We start from the raw sequence: 19,066 nt of genomic DNA, 5'->3' as shown, positions 1-19,066 counted from the left end.
CTCCTTCCTTCCTTCCTCCCTCCCTCCCTCTCTTTCTTTCTTTCTTTCTTTCTTTCTTTCTTTCTTTCTTTCTTTCTTTCTTTCTTTCTTTCTTTCTTTCTTTCTTTCTTCTTTCCTTCCTTCCTTCCTTCCTTTCTTCCTCCCTTCCTTTCTTTTTTTATTTCATTTTTTGAGTCTTTTTGTACAAAATAACTAATATGGAAATGATTACACATGGAAATGATATAACCTATATCAGATTGCTTACTGTCTCAGGGGGAGTGTGGGGAGGGAGGGAAAAAAGGACAGACAGAATTTAAAACTCAAAACTTTAAATAAATATAAAAAAATTGTTTTAACATGTAATTGGAAAATTTTTTTTAGAAGAAAGAAATCATGTAGTTCAACCTCCTCATTTTACAGATGAGGAAACTGAGGCCTAGAGACATTGTGAAGTGCCCAAGGTCATATAGGTCATAGATCATAGTGATGAGGATGGGATCTAGACCCCCAAAAGAAAAAACTCTGGACTTTCCGACATGGCCAAATCTCTGGCACTTGCCTGAGGCTATAATCCCTTCAACTGGCTTTTCATTGTGGCTATATCCAATCTCTATTACCCTTAACCTAGCCTGGTCCTCCATTGTCTTACCTCCCTGTGGCCCTGCCACTTCCCACCCTTAGTCCTAGCTAGGCTCCATTCTCCCTTGGCCACAGTAGTCCAGGTCTCTGGCATTCTATTACCTCACAGTTTCCCCAGCCCCCCAGACTACTTGGCCACTCCTAGATTTCTCCCATAGTCTTTCTGTATATAAGGTCCATGTTGTCTCCATTAAGGCACTCAGATTCTTAAAATCTAGCTACTGCTCAGATTCTTAGAATCTAGTCAATAGCTCACTAATGTCCTTAAGAGTCTGCCCAGTATGATGGATATTCTAAAAAACCCTGTCTTTGGCTGAAAGAAGGCTTGGGTCAAATTCTTTTGGGCAGGATCCACATGTTGTGATTTTGGGGTCCCAGCACCCCTAAACCCCATAGGATTGTTGATCTAGAGTTGGAAGGAAACCTAGAAGTCATCTAGTTCAATCCCTTTATTTTATAGACTTACTTTTCAAAGTGATATATATAGAGAGAGAAGCATCACATTTCAAACCCAAGGTGTCTAACTTGAAATCCTGTGTTCTTTATTATTATACCATCCTCTAACATTCATTAGATGTGGTGGTTCAACCATCTTCATAGTGGAAAGAATACTGGCTTTGAAATCAGAGGAGCTGATTCCACCCTGCCTCTTCCACATAACACTGTTATGAATGGACTTGCAGTGGTGGGGTAGATTGACAAGATAGCTAGATTTTGATTCAGAAGGCTTGAGTTTGAATCTCAGATTTGTCACCTTTGACCTTTGATAAACCAGCCTCTGTTTTCTCATTTGTAAAATGAGGAGTTGGACTAGATGACCTCCAAGGTTCATTCCTCCTCTACGTCTATGGGCCTGTAATCTACAAATCCCTCCAACTGTACCCAACACATGTATACATCTCCACTTTTATCATGACAGCTTCAGAATATCATGAGGAATTTCATCCATGGGATCATAGAATTTATAGCTAGAAGAGTCTTTAGAATTCCTCTAGCCCAATTCTTTGCCTCCCCTCCCATTTTACAGATGAAAGAACTGAGGCTCAGAGAAGTTATTAGTCACCTAAAGTCAAACAGAAAGAATGTAATCCAGTCTACCTGAAACAAAGAGTGTATGAAGAAAAAATAAGAGGTAACACTGGACAGGTAGATAAGTGTATAAATATGGCTGAAACAAGCTAAAAGATTGTATATTACAATATTAAAATAACTGACATTTCTATAATGATTTAAAGTTTGCAAAACTATTTGCAAACCTTATCTCATCTGAGCCCCAGAGCTGCCCTGGCAGGTCCCTACTCTAGATACTCTAGAGATACTACAAGTTTCAATTTCCTTGAGGCTAAGAGTGTTTAAATGACTTGCCCATGGTTAAAAAACTAGAATTAGGATTTGAACCCAGAGCTTCCTTGCTCCAGGTCTATCTATTATGCCGCACCTCTTTAAATCAAAATGATTAGGTTTTTCTTTTTCTTTCTTTCAAATTAATCAAGTATCAGGGCAGCTAAGTGGTGCAGTGGATAGAGCACTAACCCTGAAGTCAGGAGGACCTGAGTTCAAATCTGACCTCAGACCAAAACACCTGACACTTACTAGCTGTGTGACCCTGGGCAAGTCACTTAACCCCACTTGTCTAAAAAAACAGAAACAAACAAACAAACAAAAAAAAAACCCAAATTAATCAAGTCTTATTCACATGAAGTAGGGAGGAAGGAAGAATATTTAAAGGGAAGCTGGTAATGCAAAGTCCTTAGTCCACAACTCTCCAATTTGGAGCCCCCAGGAAAATATTTCTGCAAATGCTTTCAGTAGTCCCATTGCTGTGCTTTGCAGAAACATAATTTATCTTCTAAAGCTCAGACTCACAGCTCAAGGTTTATGCATAAACGGGTCTTCTCTGTGCCTAAGACACACCAGTCTGGGAGGAAGTGGGGAACTTTCATATTTGCCTAAATGTGTCCTTTGTAATCTATGCAAATTCTGTGAGTAGCCTTAGCAACTCAGTGGGGCTGGAACAAAGGAGAAGGGGAAGGAGAAGGGAACAAGAACTTGTTAAGTGCCTACTATGTGCCTGGCATTATGTTAAGTGCTTTACATATATTATCTCATTTGATTCAAGAAACCTAGAAAATTAACCCAGATAATCAAATTATCTGCCATGGTAAAAAGAGTTTTTAGATTCAGGAATTAATTCAGGAAGAGGAAAACCTATTAATAATCATGGCATATAGAATGTAATGGGATCAACTAACCTATTAGGCTTCACATTAGGTTGGAAGCTCTTTTAAGGAAGGAATTATGCCATTTTTTCATCTTTATACCTTTAGCATCCCATACAGTGCACTGAACTTAGTAGGTAAGCACTGATAAATGTTGATTGTGCTGAAAATAAAATTAAATAAGTTTAGTTTGGTCAAATCAACTCAGTTTGTATTCCTATGATTCACCTATCTTTTTTATGTGGGACATGCTGCTTAGAGAAGTTGCAGTCTTAAGCAAAGTATTTAGAGCAAAGTATAATTTTCAAATTTAATGACTTTTCCAATAAACCTTACAATGGTTTACATCTTTAAAAAAACTTCCTATATTCTATATGCACTCTTTTTGCTGCACTGCTATTTTATCTAACTTGGCATTTCACTCAGAAGATATTGATCCATATGCTTTAATTTTTATCATTAAACCACACTTTTATCACATCGGCTAAATAGGCATACCTTTGAAAAAGAGTTCATCTTTCCAAGTCTAGCCTACATTATAGCCCATAAATCTTCAATGGGGTTTAAATCAGGTAAGTTTCCAGGCCACTGAAGCATGTTTGTCTCTATCTCTTGGATACACTTTAAACCATTTTTTAAAATAGTGAAATGGTCTGCATTTGGGAATTTCTGTAATTCCCAAACAATTCTGCTTCTCAGCATATCAGTATCGTATTTCATTTTTCCTTCAATGAGAATAAGATTTCCAGACCCACCAGAAGAAAAAACATCTCCCAAACATTTTTGGGTGGATATTGTATGGTCTGAGGCAGTTAAATATCACAATAGATAGAGTGTTGGACTTCAGAAAGATTGGAATCCAAATCTAGCCTCAGAGATTTACTAGATGTGTGACCCTGGGCAAGTAATTTAACCTCTTTCCCCCTCCCCCCCAGTTTCCTCATCTGTAAATGGGTATAACAATAACACCTATCTCCAGGGTTGTATTAAGGATAAAATGAAATGATATTTGTAAAACTTAAAGGACTATATTAATGCAATCTATATTATTGTTGTTGTTGTTGTTGTTATCATTATTATTATGCCTAGATCTCATGCTCACATCTGGACTTCTTCAAAAAATATTTTTGTATAGCCTTGAATAAGCATGTATGTTTCATCAGCAAAAATGATCTTCAAAAAAATCTTGAGTACTTAAGTCTTTGTATCATCTTGCCCATGGCATGTGTTTTTTCTTCATAGCAATATTTAGTAGTTTGTTTATTTTAAACTGAACTTCTCACTGTTCTTCCAAAATCAAAAAGCTTATGCTGCTCTGTCAAGGAATCAACAGCAACACCTCAATCTGTCAGATCCCTCTGAATTAATTAATTAGGCTATGTTGCTACAATAGTTTATCAGTTCTTAAGGGTTTTTCTTTTCATTTTCAATTGCAGTTCCCTTTGTACTTTGTTGTGACCAATCTTATTTCATTGTGGCTTTGAATGATCCTTGAAATGCTTGAACTGCTGCAATATCTTCAATAGTCACTGAAGTGTACTCTTAATGAGCTAGAATTTTTGTGCATTTCCCTGGATATTACAGAATTAGACACCCAATAAGAGAGCAATGAAATACGTTTGGTACAAATTCCAGCACTCAATTGACAGAAAACTGACTAAAAGTGGGAAAATTGTGTCACTCTGGTTGTATCTGGTTGAGGTCAAGCATTCTGACTCAGCCTAGTGTCAGAAGAAGCACACATGCAACCATTGTCACAAAATTAAACAATACCAAAAATAATTGCTCATCTCAAATAATTTGAACACCATTATTGTTGATTGGCAAGATCTAGTGGTAAGAAAGTTGGAGTTGGATTCAGATGTTCTGGGTTCAAATCCTAGTTCTGATCCTTACTGGATGTGTGGCCATGGGCAAATCACCTAGCCTTTCTGGGCTTATTTCTTTGTCTATAAAATGAGAATAATAATGGCTGTACTAGCTATTTCACAAGGTTATTGTGAAGGAAAAAAAAAACTTTGCAAAATATTAAAACTCCATAGAAATGTGGGCTATTATTACCTTTGAAATCAAATTGACAACTTATTCTTTGAGTTATTTGACAGCTTTTGTTATTGTTATGCTAATACCAGGATGACTCTGTAGAGTACTATGAAACATGAGAATATCTTTCTATAAGCCAATTAATAATATTTCCTGGAGTGTAGAAACAATCAATCTTCTTGGCAACTAACCAACAGTAAGCTTATTATGGGATAAGAAAAGATAAATAGTAGGAGATAGATTTCTTTTAAAAATTTGACAATATAACATAGTCTTTCATCAATCATGAAATGGTATATTTTGTCTTCAGTGTATCATTTTTTACCACATCTCCACCAATGTACTTTAAGAGAAAGATGATAGTGATAAGAATAAAGATCGTAATAGGGATACCTAAAGTTTATATAGGGGCAGCTAGGTGGCAGTCAAGAAGACCAATCTTCCTGAGTTCACATCTGGCCTCAGACACTTACTGACTGTGTGACTCTGTGCAAGTCACTTAATAGTGTTTGCCTCAGTTTCCTCATCTATAAAATGAGTTAGAGAAGGAAATGGCAAACCACTCTAATATCTTTGTCAAGAAAACCCCAAGTGGGATCACAAAGAGTTGGACAGGACTGAAATGACTGAATAGCAAAACATTTATATAGCATTTTAAAGTTTATAAAGTACTTTAGAGGTATTATCTCATGTTATCCTCACAACAATCCTGGGAGGTAGATGTTCTTATTATCCCCATTTTCTAGATGAGGAAATTGAAGCAGCAAAGGTTAAGTAACTTGCCCAAGATCACACAGCTAGTAAGTAAGTGTCTAAGGTTGGATTTGAACTCAGATCTACTTGACTCGAGGTCCAGAGTTCTTCCACTGTGCCACTTAGGATGCCTCCAAATGATGAAGAAGAAGAGGAGAAAAGGTAGGGGGAGAGGACTAGAACTTATTGTTTCCTCCCTTCTTCTCCTTATTCTTCTTCTGCTGTCCTACCTCTATCATCCACACAGAATTTTGACAAATCACACAATTTCAGATTTGGAAGGGCTGTCTATGACCATCTTTTCCAGTTGCACCTGAGTTGAAGTCACCTGTACAACTCTCCTGACAAGTGGTCATCTAACCTCTTCTTGAAGATCATTGGCTGAGAGTCTACTTATGGAAAGCTCTAATTGTTAGGATGTTAGGATCGTTTCCTTACTCTGAGCTGAAATCGCCCTCTTTTTAAATTCCATCTAATATGATACCCAAAACGGAACCCAATATCCCAGATATGGTTTGACTAGGACAAAGTACAGTAAGACTCTGTGTTTTGCTGTTCTCTGCCTCTCTACAAAAACCTTACCCAAACCTATAGCACCTCAGGGCAGCAGGTGCTAGGAAACTGTCTCATTTTCTTATAGAATTAAGTGGTGAACCTAAAACTGTAGGAAGTTATCCTAGAATTTGGAGAGAGACAGAGAAACTGAGAGAGAGGGGGAGAGATAGAGACACAGACAGAGAGAAAACTCACTTTGCCTTGAAGGAAATATAGTTTAATGACCTTGCAAATTAGAGTGCAAAACCTTGAAAGAAGAGAAAATAAAATCTGAGTAGCTTAGAGATTCTGGAGGGGGGCCCAGAATCTTCAAAGGTTTTCAATCAGGGAGCAGGTGCTCCCAGCTCCAAACACAGAGTACATTTTCAGTCCAGAATTTTCACAGCTCTTTTCATGTCCTTCATTAAAGGATTTGCACATGATAACAGCCGGTCCAGTTCCCTTCCTCTCCCTTTTCTTTTGGGGGAGCATCTTATCAGGCAGCGTTATCAGTTGAATATTCATTGGTCAAATTAGAATGCAGCCAAATGCTTTCCTGTTTAAAATGGCTGGGTGAATACAGCGATCATTTGTCAATGTCCCCTTCTGAATTGTTAGTGAGACAGACTTGCACACATTATTGGAGACAGAAAATGAATAGTTTGAGTTGCTATGGTTACAGCTAGGGCAAGGCTAGCTGTTTACAAGTTTCCTTGACTTTTCCACATTTTATACATGTGTGTGTGTGTGTGTATGTATGTGTTCATACACAATCCATAGGTACACACATGAACAGTTTAATACCAGATTATGATCATAGAATCAGAGCTAGAAGGGGTCTCATAAATCATCTAGTCTAACCCTTTTATTTTTACAGGTGAGGAAACTGAGGCCCATGGTGGTAAAATGACTTATCCAAGGTCACCTAGATAATACGGGTCAGAGGTGGGATTTGAACTGAGGTCCTCTTTATCCAGAGCCAGTATCCTTTCCATAGTACAATACTTAAAAGAGAGCATATATGTAAAATAAAACAAAAAGGGATACCAATGTGTCAGAACAGATATCTACCAGTTTTCAGATAGTTATTAAATTGTGCCTATATTTACATACAATCAGGACAGCTTATTTAACTGTCAGGATCAGGTGGTCTCTGAACTTTAAAAGGGTGGCAAAAAGAGAACCTAGACAAACCAATTATCCTTAGGAACAAGAGAATAAAAACATGCATGATGCACAATCACCACTTTGCCATCTTCATTAAACACATACCATGTTGATCAGTGGGCAATAAAAGTAGCAGCCATCAGTTAAATAAACAAACCAATTGATTTACATAAGCTGCCACAAACATATGTGCTAACATGATATGTAAGTAGGCCAGACTATAGATAAGAATCAAATTAGAATGAAACTTGGAAAAGATACTTGTTTTGTAGACACGATGGAGATAGGGCAATGAAGAATAGTAGAAAGTGCTTAGTTTGTAGTTTCTGCTGCAGTTTTTATTCAAGATGTACCACGCAAAAACATTATGGAAAAGACAGTGTTAATCTTTGATTCCCCCTGATCTTTTTGCACTCTTATTTCCCTGCCTCAAAAGTTTCTTTTGGAATAGAATATGAACTAGGATTGGTGGGTCAGAGAGAGAGAGAGAGAGAGAGAGAGAGAGAGAGAGTAATCTTGACTTGATGGGAGAGAAAAAAAAACATCCTAATAACTAGCACTATGCACAGAGGAATGGACCATTTCAGGTTATAGAGGACTCTCCTTCACTAGGAGATCTTTATGCAAAAACTGGTTTACCATGTAAACCATGATCTTGGTCAAGACACAAGATTTCTGAGGTTAGGGTGGTGTCAGCAAGTAGGGGAAGTCAGTAAGGGTCTTATGTGACACTTGAGATGATCTTTGAAAGAAACCAGCACAGATCAGTATGGTGTGGTGAAAAAATCCCTGAAGACCTGAGCTGGAAATGTGGTACTGCCATTTGTTAGCTGTGTGACCATAGGCAAGTAATTTTACTTCGGGCCTTTGATTTCCGACTTCTATTTCCTAAAAGGAATGAATTAGATGAGCTGACGTCTGAGGTCTTGTCCCGTTACAATAATTTGTGATTCTAGGGGACTCTGTCTAAATGTTCAGACCAGAGGGCAGAGCTAAGATGGTAGAGTAATGACAGGAACTCACATGAGCTCTCCTCCAAACCCCTCTGAATACCTTTAAAAATGACTCTAAAGAAATCCTAGAGTAGCAGAACCCACAAAAAGACAGAGTGAAACAAATTTCCAGCCCAAGACAACTTGGAAGGTTGACAAGAAAAACTGGTTGCACCAGGCTGAGAGAGGAGCACAGTCCAGTGCAGGCTGCACCAGTGCAGACCAGACCCCAGCAAAACCAGAGCAGGCCTAGGGAGACTGAATCACTGGCAGCAGTGGTGATTTCTAGACTTCTCAGCCCACAGACACAAAGATAACAAAGGCCCGTTGGGGGGGTGAGAGAGGAGTACAGTCTAGTACAGGCCATACCAGTACAACCCAGGCCCCAGAAAACCAGGAGCAGGCCTTGAGAGTGACTGAAACAGCAGCGGCAGTGGCAGCAGCAGTGGCAGTGGCTGCTTCTGGAGCTCTCAGACCACAGATGGTCAGAGGAGATTACATGGGTCTCTTTTCTAGTACTGAGACAGGACTCTGTTGCTTCACCCCTACTTGGATCTGGGTAACAGTCCTGGGGCAAGGAGGAGCACTAGCATAGAAGAGCTGGTGGCAGCAGTGGAGAGGGGACCCTCCTCACAGTTCCAGGGCAGAAAAGAGTGCTTGTGGTCACTCACAGACCACAGCACAGACCAGGAGAGGAGTAAACACCTCTCCTTAGATCATGCCACCTTAGAAAAACTGACAACTTACAGAGATGCTAGAAGAATCTCTGAAAACAGCTGCACAAAACCCCTGAAGCTTGGGACAGTTCACCCTCCACACTGGAAGCAGAGCCCTACCTTAACAAAGAGTTAAAAAGCCAAGTAATAGGTTGGGGAAATGAGCAAACAATGGAAAAAAACCTCAGACTATAGCAACTTACTTTGGTGACAAGGAAGATCAAAACATACACTCAGAAGAAGACGATAAAGGCAAAGCTACTACATCCAAAGCCTCCAAGATATATATGAATTGGTCTCAGGCCATAGAGCAGCTCAAAAAGGATTTTAAAAATCAAGTAAGAGAAGTAGAAGAAAAAATTGGGAAGAGAAATGAGAGTCATGCAAGAAAATTATGAAACATGAGTCAACAGCTTGCTAAAGGAGACATAAAAAAAACTGAAGAAAATAACACCTTAAAAATATACTAGACCAAAAGGCAAAATAGATGCAAAAAGCCAATGAGAAGAATGCCTTTAAAAGCAGAACTGGTCAAATGGAAAAGGAGGTCCAAAAGCTCATTGAAGAAAATAATTCCTGAAGATGGCGGAGTAAAAGCAGTGATTGGTTTGAGCTCTCCCCCAAATCCCTCCAAATACCTGTAGAAAATGTCTCTAGACAAATTCTAGAACAGCAGAACCCACAAAAAGACAGAGTGAAACCAATTCCCAGCCCCAGACAACCTGGATGGTTGATTGGAAAGGTCTATTGTGCCAGGCTGGGAGAGGAGTGCAATTCAGCATAGGCTACGTGGGCAAAGACCAGGATTCAGTGAACCTGGAGCAGTCTTCTGGGGATTGAATGAAGGCGAGCTTGATGGTTTCCAGACTTCTCAACCTACCAATGCCAAAGACAACTTAGAACGTTAATAGGAAAGGTCTGTTGGACCTTGGTGAGAAAAGAGCTCCCTCTGGCCCAGAGGTGGCAGCTGAATCTGGAGCTCTCAGCCCGCAGACAGAGGGGAGGTCAGACAGCTGATCAGAGAGGTATTGCAGGGATCTCTTTGCTTTCACTGAGGCAGGATTCTCTTGCTTTGCCTGTGCATGGATCTGGGTCTCAGTCCTGAGTGGTGGTCCTAGGGCAAGGAAGAGCACTGATGTGGCAGAGCTTGTGGCAGCAGTGGAGAGGGAATCTTCCTTACAATTCCAAAGCAGGAAAGAGTTCTTGTGGTCACTCATAGGCCAGAGCACAGGCCAAGAAAGGAGTAAACTTATCACCCCCTATCATACCACCTTGGAAGAACTGAAAACTCACAGGTCCCTAGAAGTATCTCTGAAAACAGCTGCACAAAACCCCTGAAGCTTGGGACAGTACATTCTCCACACTGGAAGCAGACCCCTACATTAACAAAGAGTTTATAATTCAAATAATTGGCTGGGATCATGAGCAAACAGTGCAAAAAGTCAGACCATAGTATCTTTCTTTGGTGGCAAAGAGATCAAAACATACAACCAGAATAAGACAATAAAGTCAAATCTCTTACATCCAAAGCCTCCAAGAGAAATATGAATCAGTCTCAGGTTATGGAAGAGCTCAAAAGGGATTTTGGTAAGCAAGTAAGAGAAGTAGAGGAAAAACTGGGAAGAGAAATGAGAGAGATGCAAGAAAATCATGAAAAACAAGTCAACAGCTTGCTAAAGGAGACCCAAAAAAATACTGAAAAAATAACACCTTAAAAAATAGTGTAATCCAAATGGCAAAAGAAGTCCAAAAGGTCAATGAGGAGAATAATGCCTTCAAGAGCATAATTGGCCAAATGGAAAAGGATGTCCAAAAGCTCACTGAGGAAAACAATTCCTTAAAATTTAGAATGGAGCAAATGGAAGCTAATGACTTCATGAGAAAACAAGAAATTATAAAACAAAACCAAGAGAATGAAAAAATAGTAAACACTGTGAAATATCTCATTGGAAAAACAACTGAGCTGGAAAATAGATCCAGGAGAGATAATTTAAAAATTATTGAACTACCTGAAAGCCATGATCAAAAAAAAGCGCCTAGACATCATCTTTCAAGACATTATCAAGGAAAATTGCCCTGATATTCTAGAACCAGAGGGCAAAATAGAAATGGAAAGAATCCACCAATCACCTCCTGAAAGAGATGCCCAAAGGAAAACTCCTAGGAATGTTATAGCCAAATTCCAGAGTTCCCAGGTCAAGGAGAAAATATTGCTAGCAGCCAGAAAGAAACAATTTAAGTATTGTGGAAACACAATTGGGATAACACAAGAGTTAGCAGCTTCTACATTAAGAGACCAGAGGGCTTGGAATATAATATTCCAGAGGGCAAAGGAGATAGAATTACAACCAAGAATCACCAATCCAGCAAAACTGAGTATAATCCTTCAGGGGAAAAATGGACATTCAGTGAAATAGAGGACATTCAAGTATTCTTGATGAAAAGACCAGAGCTGAATAGAAAATTTGACTTTCAAATACAAGACTCAAGAAAAGCATGAAAAGGTAAACAGGAAAGAGAAATCATAAGGCACTTATTAAATTTGAACTGTTTACATTCCTACATGGAAAGATGATATTTGTAACTCATGAGACTTTTGTCAGTATTAGGGTAGTTGGAGGGGAAAAATATATGTATACATAGAAAGAAAGAAAGAAAGAAAGAAAGAAAGAAAGAAAGAAAGAAAGAAAGAAAGAAAGAAAGAAAGAAAGAAAGAAAGAAAGGAAGGAAGGAAGGAAAAGAAAGAAAGATGGATAGATAGATAAAGGGCACAAGGTGAGTTGAAGATGAAAGGGTGATATCTGGAGAAGAAAATTAAGGGGTGAGAAAGGATTATACTGGGAGAAGGAGAGAGGGAGAGGTAGAATGGGGTAAATTATCTCACATAAAACAGACCAGAAAAGGCTTTTACAGTGGAGGGGAAACAGGGGAAGGTGAGAGGGAATGAGTAAATCTTATTCTCATCAGATTTGGCTTAAGAAGGGAATACCATACACACTCAATTGGATATGGAAATCTATCTTACCCTACAGGAAAATAGGGGGGAAGGGAATAAGAAAGGGGAGAATTGGTAGAAGGAAGGGCAGATTGGGAGAGGGAGTAAGCAGAAGGAAACACTTCTGAAGAGGGACAGGGTTAAAAAAGAGAATAGAATAAACAGGGAGTGGGATAGGTTGAAAGGAAATATAGTTAGTTTTTCACAACATGACTACTGTGGAAGTGTTTAGCATGACTACACATGTATAACCTGTGTCGATTTGCTTGCCTTCTCAATGAGGGTGGGTGGGGAGGGAAGAAGGGAGAGATTTTGGAACTCAATTTTAAAAACAAATGTTAAAAATTGTTTTTTACATATAACTGGGGAAAATTAAAATACCAAATAAAAATTTAAAAAAAATAAAATAAATGCTCAGGCCAGCTTGCTGATGCTCCTTGCCTGCTCCAAGTAGCTTCCTTCCCTCTCTTTCTCCCTCTTTCCCATTCTGGTTTATCCACAGAAGCTTCATTCCATCCACCTCCCCTTCCTCTCTTTGGTAGTGAACAAATCCATCCATTGACGATTGTCATAAGAGCCTCTGCTCGGAATTAAATGCATTCCTATCTTCATTCTCTGGATGATGTACATCAGATAAAGGGAGTTTGGGTGCCACCTAACATATAAAGATCCCTACTAAGAAATAAATGAAGGACATCCCTCAGGGTATAAGGACTTGCTAAAAAATAAAGTGAGACAGTGTATGTGTGTAGGGGGGAAGATGGGGAGGAAAAGGGAGGAAGAAAAGGTGAACAGGAGGAGGGAGGGAGGGAGAGAGAAAATCACATGATTAACATGGAGAATGCCTAAACCCAGAAATAGAGGGAAAGCAGCCATGAATTCAGAGGTTCTCTTTTATGAGGCATGTGCCTCTCCCACATGGAAATTACATACTAATTGGAGAGAAAATTCAAGTCAATTTAATGAATAAGTATCAATTTACAAATTATTTAACAATTTACAAATTTATTTACAAATTAATTAACAAATAACAAATGATCAAGCATTGTTGATGTTTAAGTCTCTGTCCCAAATGCTGGGTAAGATGTGAAAATAAATTAAATGTGGTCTCTGCCTTTGTGGAGGACAGGATTGGGACAGGCACACAATGCATGCATTTAACCATACTAATACACTTTTTGATGGGGCTTACTAAGTGCTTCACTCACAATAATCCTGTGGTGGAGGTAGTAAAAATATTGTAATCGTTCATAGATAATATTTAGAGAGGGAAGGGAGCTAAGGAAGCTGAGTCTCAGAGAAACAAAGTGATTTGTTCATGGTCACGCAGCCAGTAAGTTTTAGAGCTCAGATTTGACCCCAGATAACCTGACTCCAAGTCCACTACCTTTTCTACAACCCTACACTGTCTTTCTCACATGTGCCAAATATGATACAGATAAATAGTCAATGAATAAGTATTTATGAAAGGTTTGCCATATGCCAGACACTGTGTTAAATGATAACACAAAGTTATCAGGAGTCGTGGCAGAGCCAAAATGGTATATTAGAGGCAGTAAGCCAGACAAACTCTCCCAATATTCCACTCCAAAGAACTTTAAAATAATGGCTCAAGTTGAATTTTGGAGTGTCAGAGACAACAAAAGATGAGGCTGGGACATTTTTCCAGCCTAAGACAACTTAGGAGATCAGTAGGAAAGGACTGTGACACAGGGGTGGGCACCAGCCCAGAACATAGCATGGCAGCATCAGTGGTGGATCTTGTAGGTGGCTGTAACAGCTGCAGGAGCTTCAGAAGATCTTAGTCCAGAGATGGCAAAGGGGTTGGACAAGTTGTCAGAAAGAGATTACAAGAAACCTTTTGCTGGCACTGGGTACAGATGGTGCTGATTGGTAAATATATTGCTTATATACAATTCTAGGTTGCAGTTTCCAAGGAAGAGAGGAGCCCTCATGGTTTGTCACAAGGGATCAGGGGCACTGGTTGCAGTTCCAAGGCAAAGAGAATGCTAGTACTTACAGCTGCAGGGGACCAAGGGCTCTTCCTAGGTAAAGAACAGAGCACAGACAAGGAAATCGGTGACCACACCTCTCCCTGGATCACATCACCTTGGAATTACTGAAAACTTGCAAATCTCCAGAACTAGCTCTGAAAATAGCAGCACACAAAAAAGTCTGAAGCTTGTGACATTGCCTTCCCATCCCCAGGTGAACAGAACCCCATTTTAACATAAAGTGCAAAGTCAAGAAATAGGTTGGAAGAAATAAGCAAACAAAAAAAAAAACAAAAAAAATACTTTACCATAAAAAGTTAATATGGTAACTCAGATGATCAAGATACAAATTCAGAAGACAATGTGAAAATAGCTAAAAAAAACCTCAAAGAAAAATGCTAATTGGACACAAGGCCAACAAGAATTCCTGGAAGAGTTATTTTAAAAAGAGATAAGAGTGATATTTTAAAAAGAGATAAGAATTGGGAACAAAGATGAGTGATGCAAAAAAACATATATATATATATATATATATATATATATATATATATATACACACACATATATGTAAAGAGAATTAACAGCTTGGTAAAAGAGGCACCAAAAATACTGAAGAAGATAACACCTTAAAAAGCAGAATGGGCCTAATGCTAAAAGAGGTACAAAAATTCACTGAAGAAAAGAACTTCTTAAAAAGCAAAATTGGAAGAAGAGGGACAAAATCTCACTGAAGAAAATAACTACTTAAAAATTAGAATGAGAAAGTGGATGCTAATGACTTCCTGAGACATCAAGAAACAACAAAACAAAGTCAAAAGAATGAAAAAATAGAAAATGTGAAGGATATCATTGGGAAAATAGCTGATCTAGAAAATAGATTGAGAGGAGATAATTTAAGAATTCTTGGACAACCAGAAAGCCAGGATACAAAAAAATGCCTCAATACCCTATTTCAAGAAATTATAAAGGGAAATTGCCCTGATAATCTTAGATTCAGAGGGTAAAATAGAAATTGGAAAAAAAATGGACTTCTGAAAGAGATTCCCAAATGAAAACTCTCAAGAATAGTATAGCCAGATTCCAGAGCTCCCATGTCAAGCAGTCAAAAAGAAACAATTCTAATATCATGGACTCATAGTCAGGATCACACAAGATTTAGCAGCTTCCATGTTAAAGGAGTGAAGGGCTTAGAATATGTATTCTGGAAGGCAAAGGAGCTAGGATTACAACTAAGAATAACTTACCCAGCAAAACTGAGTATTATCCTTCAGGAGAAAAATGGACACCTAATGAAATAGAGGGTTTTCAAGCATTCCTAATGAAAAGACCAGAGATGAATAGAAATTTTGACATTCAAACATAAGACTCAAGAGAAGCATAAAAAGGTAAACATGAAACAGAAAACATAAGAGACTCAGTTAAGTTAAACTGTTCATATTCCATTATGGGAAGATGATACATGTAATTCCTAAGAGCTTTATCATTATTAGGGCAATTAGAAGAAGTCTATGTAGACAGAGGGATGAATGAGAGTTGATTATGTTAGGATGATCTAAAAAAAAGGAAGGGGTGTGAAACAGGGATGCATTAGGAGAAGGAGAGGTAAAATGGAGAATACTATCTCACACAAAAGAGGCATATAAGCAAGAGCTTTTATAGTGGAGGGGAAAATGGTTGGGGTGGTAGGCAATGCTTAAACCTCACTCTCATTGAAATTGTTTCAAAGAGGAAAGAATATATATGTATACACACACACATATATATGTATATATGCATATACACACATGTGTGTATACATATGTGTGTGTCACACACTATACTCAGTTGGATATAGAAATCTATCTTGCTCAATAGGGAAATAGGAAGAGAAAGGGATAAGAGAAAGGTGGGAGGAGGATGAAAAAAGGGAGGGCAGATTAAAGGAGGTAATGAACAGAAGCAAAACAGATTTTTGATGAGGGACAGGATAAAAATGGAAAGAAGGATAAATAAAAGAAAATAAGATACAGGGAAATACACAATTAGTAATCATAACTGTAACTGTGAATGTGAATGGGATGAGCTCACCTATAAAATGGAAGCAGAGAGCAGAATAGATTAGAACCAGAATCCAAAAATATAGTTTACAAGAGAGATGGAAAAACATACACACAGAGTTAAAATAAGGGGCTGGAGCAGAAACCACTACATTTCAGCTGAAGTAAAAAATGCAGGGATAGCAATCATGATCTCAGGCAAAGCAAAAACAAATTTAAAGAGATAATCAGAGAAACTACATGTTGATAAAGGGTACCATAGACAATGATATAACATCAAAAACTTTTACAGCAAGTTTCTCTGATAAAGACCTCTTTTCTCAAATACATAGAGAACTGAATTAAAATCATTAAAATAAGAGCCATTCCCAAATCAATAAATTGTTAAGGAATAGAAACAGGCAGTTTTCAGAAGAAATCAAAACTAACTGTAGTCATATGAAAAAATGCTCTAAATCACTATTGATTAGAGAAAGGCAAATCAAAAAAAAAACTTTTAGCTACCATCTCACACCAATCAAAAATAACAAATGGTGAGGGATGAGGGAAAATCAGCACACTAATGAACTCTTAGTGGAGTTGTGAACTGGTCCATCTGTTTCTGGAGAACAATTTGGAACTATGACAAAAAGATTATAAAAGTGTGCATACCCTTTGACCCAGAAATACCACTACTAAGTTTGTATCCCAAAGAGATCAAAGAAAAAAGTAAAAAAAAAAAGTATATGTACAAAAATATGTATAGCAACTTTTTTCATTTTGGCAAAGAATTGAAAATTGAGGGGATGCTCATCAAATGGAGAATGGTTGAACAATTTGTGACACATGATTGTGATGGAGTTGTTGTTACTGTTGTTGTTGTTGTTGTTGTTCAGTCATTTCAGTTTTGTCCAACTCTCCATGACTCCATTTGGGGATTTTTTGGCGAAGATACTAGTGAGGTTTGCTATTTTCTTTTCCAGATCATTTTACAGGTAAAGAAATTGAGGCAAGCAAAGTCAAGTGACTTGCCCAGAGTCATACAGCTAGTAAGTATCTAAGGCCAGATTTGACCTCAGGAAGATTAGTATTCCTGACTCCAGACCTGGCACTCTATCTATTGAGCTATCTACATAGCTGCATATGTAATGGAATGCTATTACATTGTAACAGATCTGTACAACCTGCAGCTGAGGGCCACGTAAGGCTCAAGGGCCACTTAGAACAAGCCAGAAGATTTTCTCTATATACAAAGGATGTTTTCCTCCACATTTTTTGGTGGGTCATCCAAAATCCTTTGGCCTGCCACAAGAGGACGGAGGGCCATAAGAGACACACAGGCCGAAGGTTATGCAAGCCTGTACCATAAGAAATGACAAGTGGAATGATTTCAGAAAAACATAGGAAGATTTCTTTGAACTGATGTAAAGTTAAGTGGGCAGATCCAGGAGATTATCATACACAGTAACAGCAATATTGTAGTGATGATCAACTGGGAAAGACTTAGCTACTCTGATCAATACAATATTTCATGATAATTCCAAAGGACTCATAGTGAAAAAAACTATTCACCTCCAGAGAAAGAACTGATGAACTCTGAGTACAAATCGAAGTATAGTCTTCTCAGTTTATTTCTCTTCCTTCTTTTATGATATGGCTAATATAAAAATAAGTTTTACATGATTTCACATGTGTAATTGATATCATATTGCTTGCGTTCTCAGGGGGTAGAGAAATGGGTGTAGGAAGGGAGAGAATTTGAAAATCAATTTGTAAAAAGAAAAAAAGAATGTTAAAAATAAATAATTTTTAAATTATTTATATATACAAAATAAAAATATAATACAGTATAAAATAAAATTACATATATTATAAACAAAGTTATCAGGAGATAAGATGATTTATTTGGGAGTTGAGATCCTGGATTTGTTACTTTATTGATGGGGGAAACTCCTAGGGTAGAAACATTCTCTTTTGGTTTTCTCTAACTCATCTTTCTTAGAGAGGTGCCTGGGGCACTGGGAGGATATTTTGACTTGGTCTTGTGTACACATTCAGTATCCAGGATTGGTCAAAGGTATATTCTAAACTCAAATCTTCCTGATTTGAAGGCCAGCCCTCAATTCACCTTGCCCAGCAGTGCCTTGATGCTGCCAATTTAAATAGAGAAGGTGTTTGTCCAGGATGCATTTCCTGGTGACGAGAAGGAAAGAAAACTAAGACCCAAAGTTACACCAGCTAATATCTCTCTTGAAGAATGTTGTAGGATTAAAATAATCCCACTCTAAATTAAAAAGTCAGATGCTCTTCCCTTGCCATTACTGCTGTGTCATCACAGCCTTCATTTGCTTCCTGGTAGGGATTACAACAAATATCAGATGGGATCAAAGCTGCCTTTTTCTGGCTTACAAGTCTGTAAGATTAATGACAAGAGAGCACCATGTTCCTCAGTGGAGGCCCTATTGACAAATGTTAATGCAGTGATCTGTTCATTCCCAGACAGGAGGTGATATTAAGAACCTGCCGCCATAGTCATTAAGCACTCAAGACCTCTTTCTGTGACTAGGGATTGCCTTGGGGGCTGGTACATAGAGCTTTGTAATGGAGGGTGAAATTAACCAGGGTTGGCAGAGCTTCCTGGGTCCAATCAGGAGTTCTGTGAACAGTGTCTGGCCAATGGATGAGTCTCTAATGGCTCTTGGGCGAACTAGGAATACTAAACCAATCCTGGAGGTGTCTTAGGTCTTACAATATTTATGGCTAAATTGAACTAGCAGACATTTGGGATGGAAATGCCACCAGATCCTAAAGGCTTTAGAGAGTAGGGCAAAGGTAGTATGTTTGTCTCTGGTTGGTGCCCTTTTGCAAACAAGTAGATAGAAGAATTATAAAATGTCCCCAAAACTCTTTGTAATAATAATGATAGTAACAATATTAATATGGGGCTTTACCTATATTATCTCCCTTGATCCTCACCGTAGTCCTGTGAAGGAGGTGCTCTTTTATTCCCATTTTAC

Source organism: Vombatus ursinus, unplaced genomic scaffold (assembly GCF_900497805.2).
Source record: "Vombatus ursinus unplaced genomic scaffold, bare-nosed wombat genome assembly UNPS02014770.1, whole genome shotgun sequence".
NCBI lineage: Eukaryota > Metazoa > Chordata > Mammalia > Diprotodontia > Vombatidae > Vombatus > Vombatus ursinus.
This window is presented reverse-complemented; position numbering follows the sequence as displayed.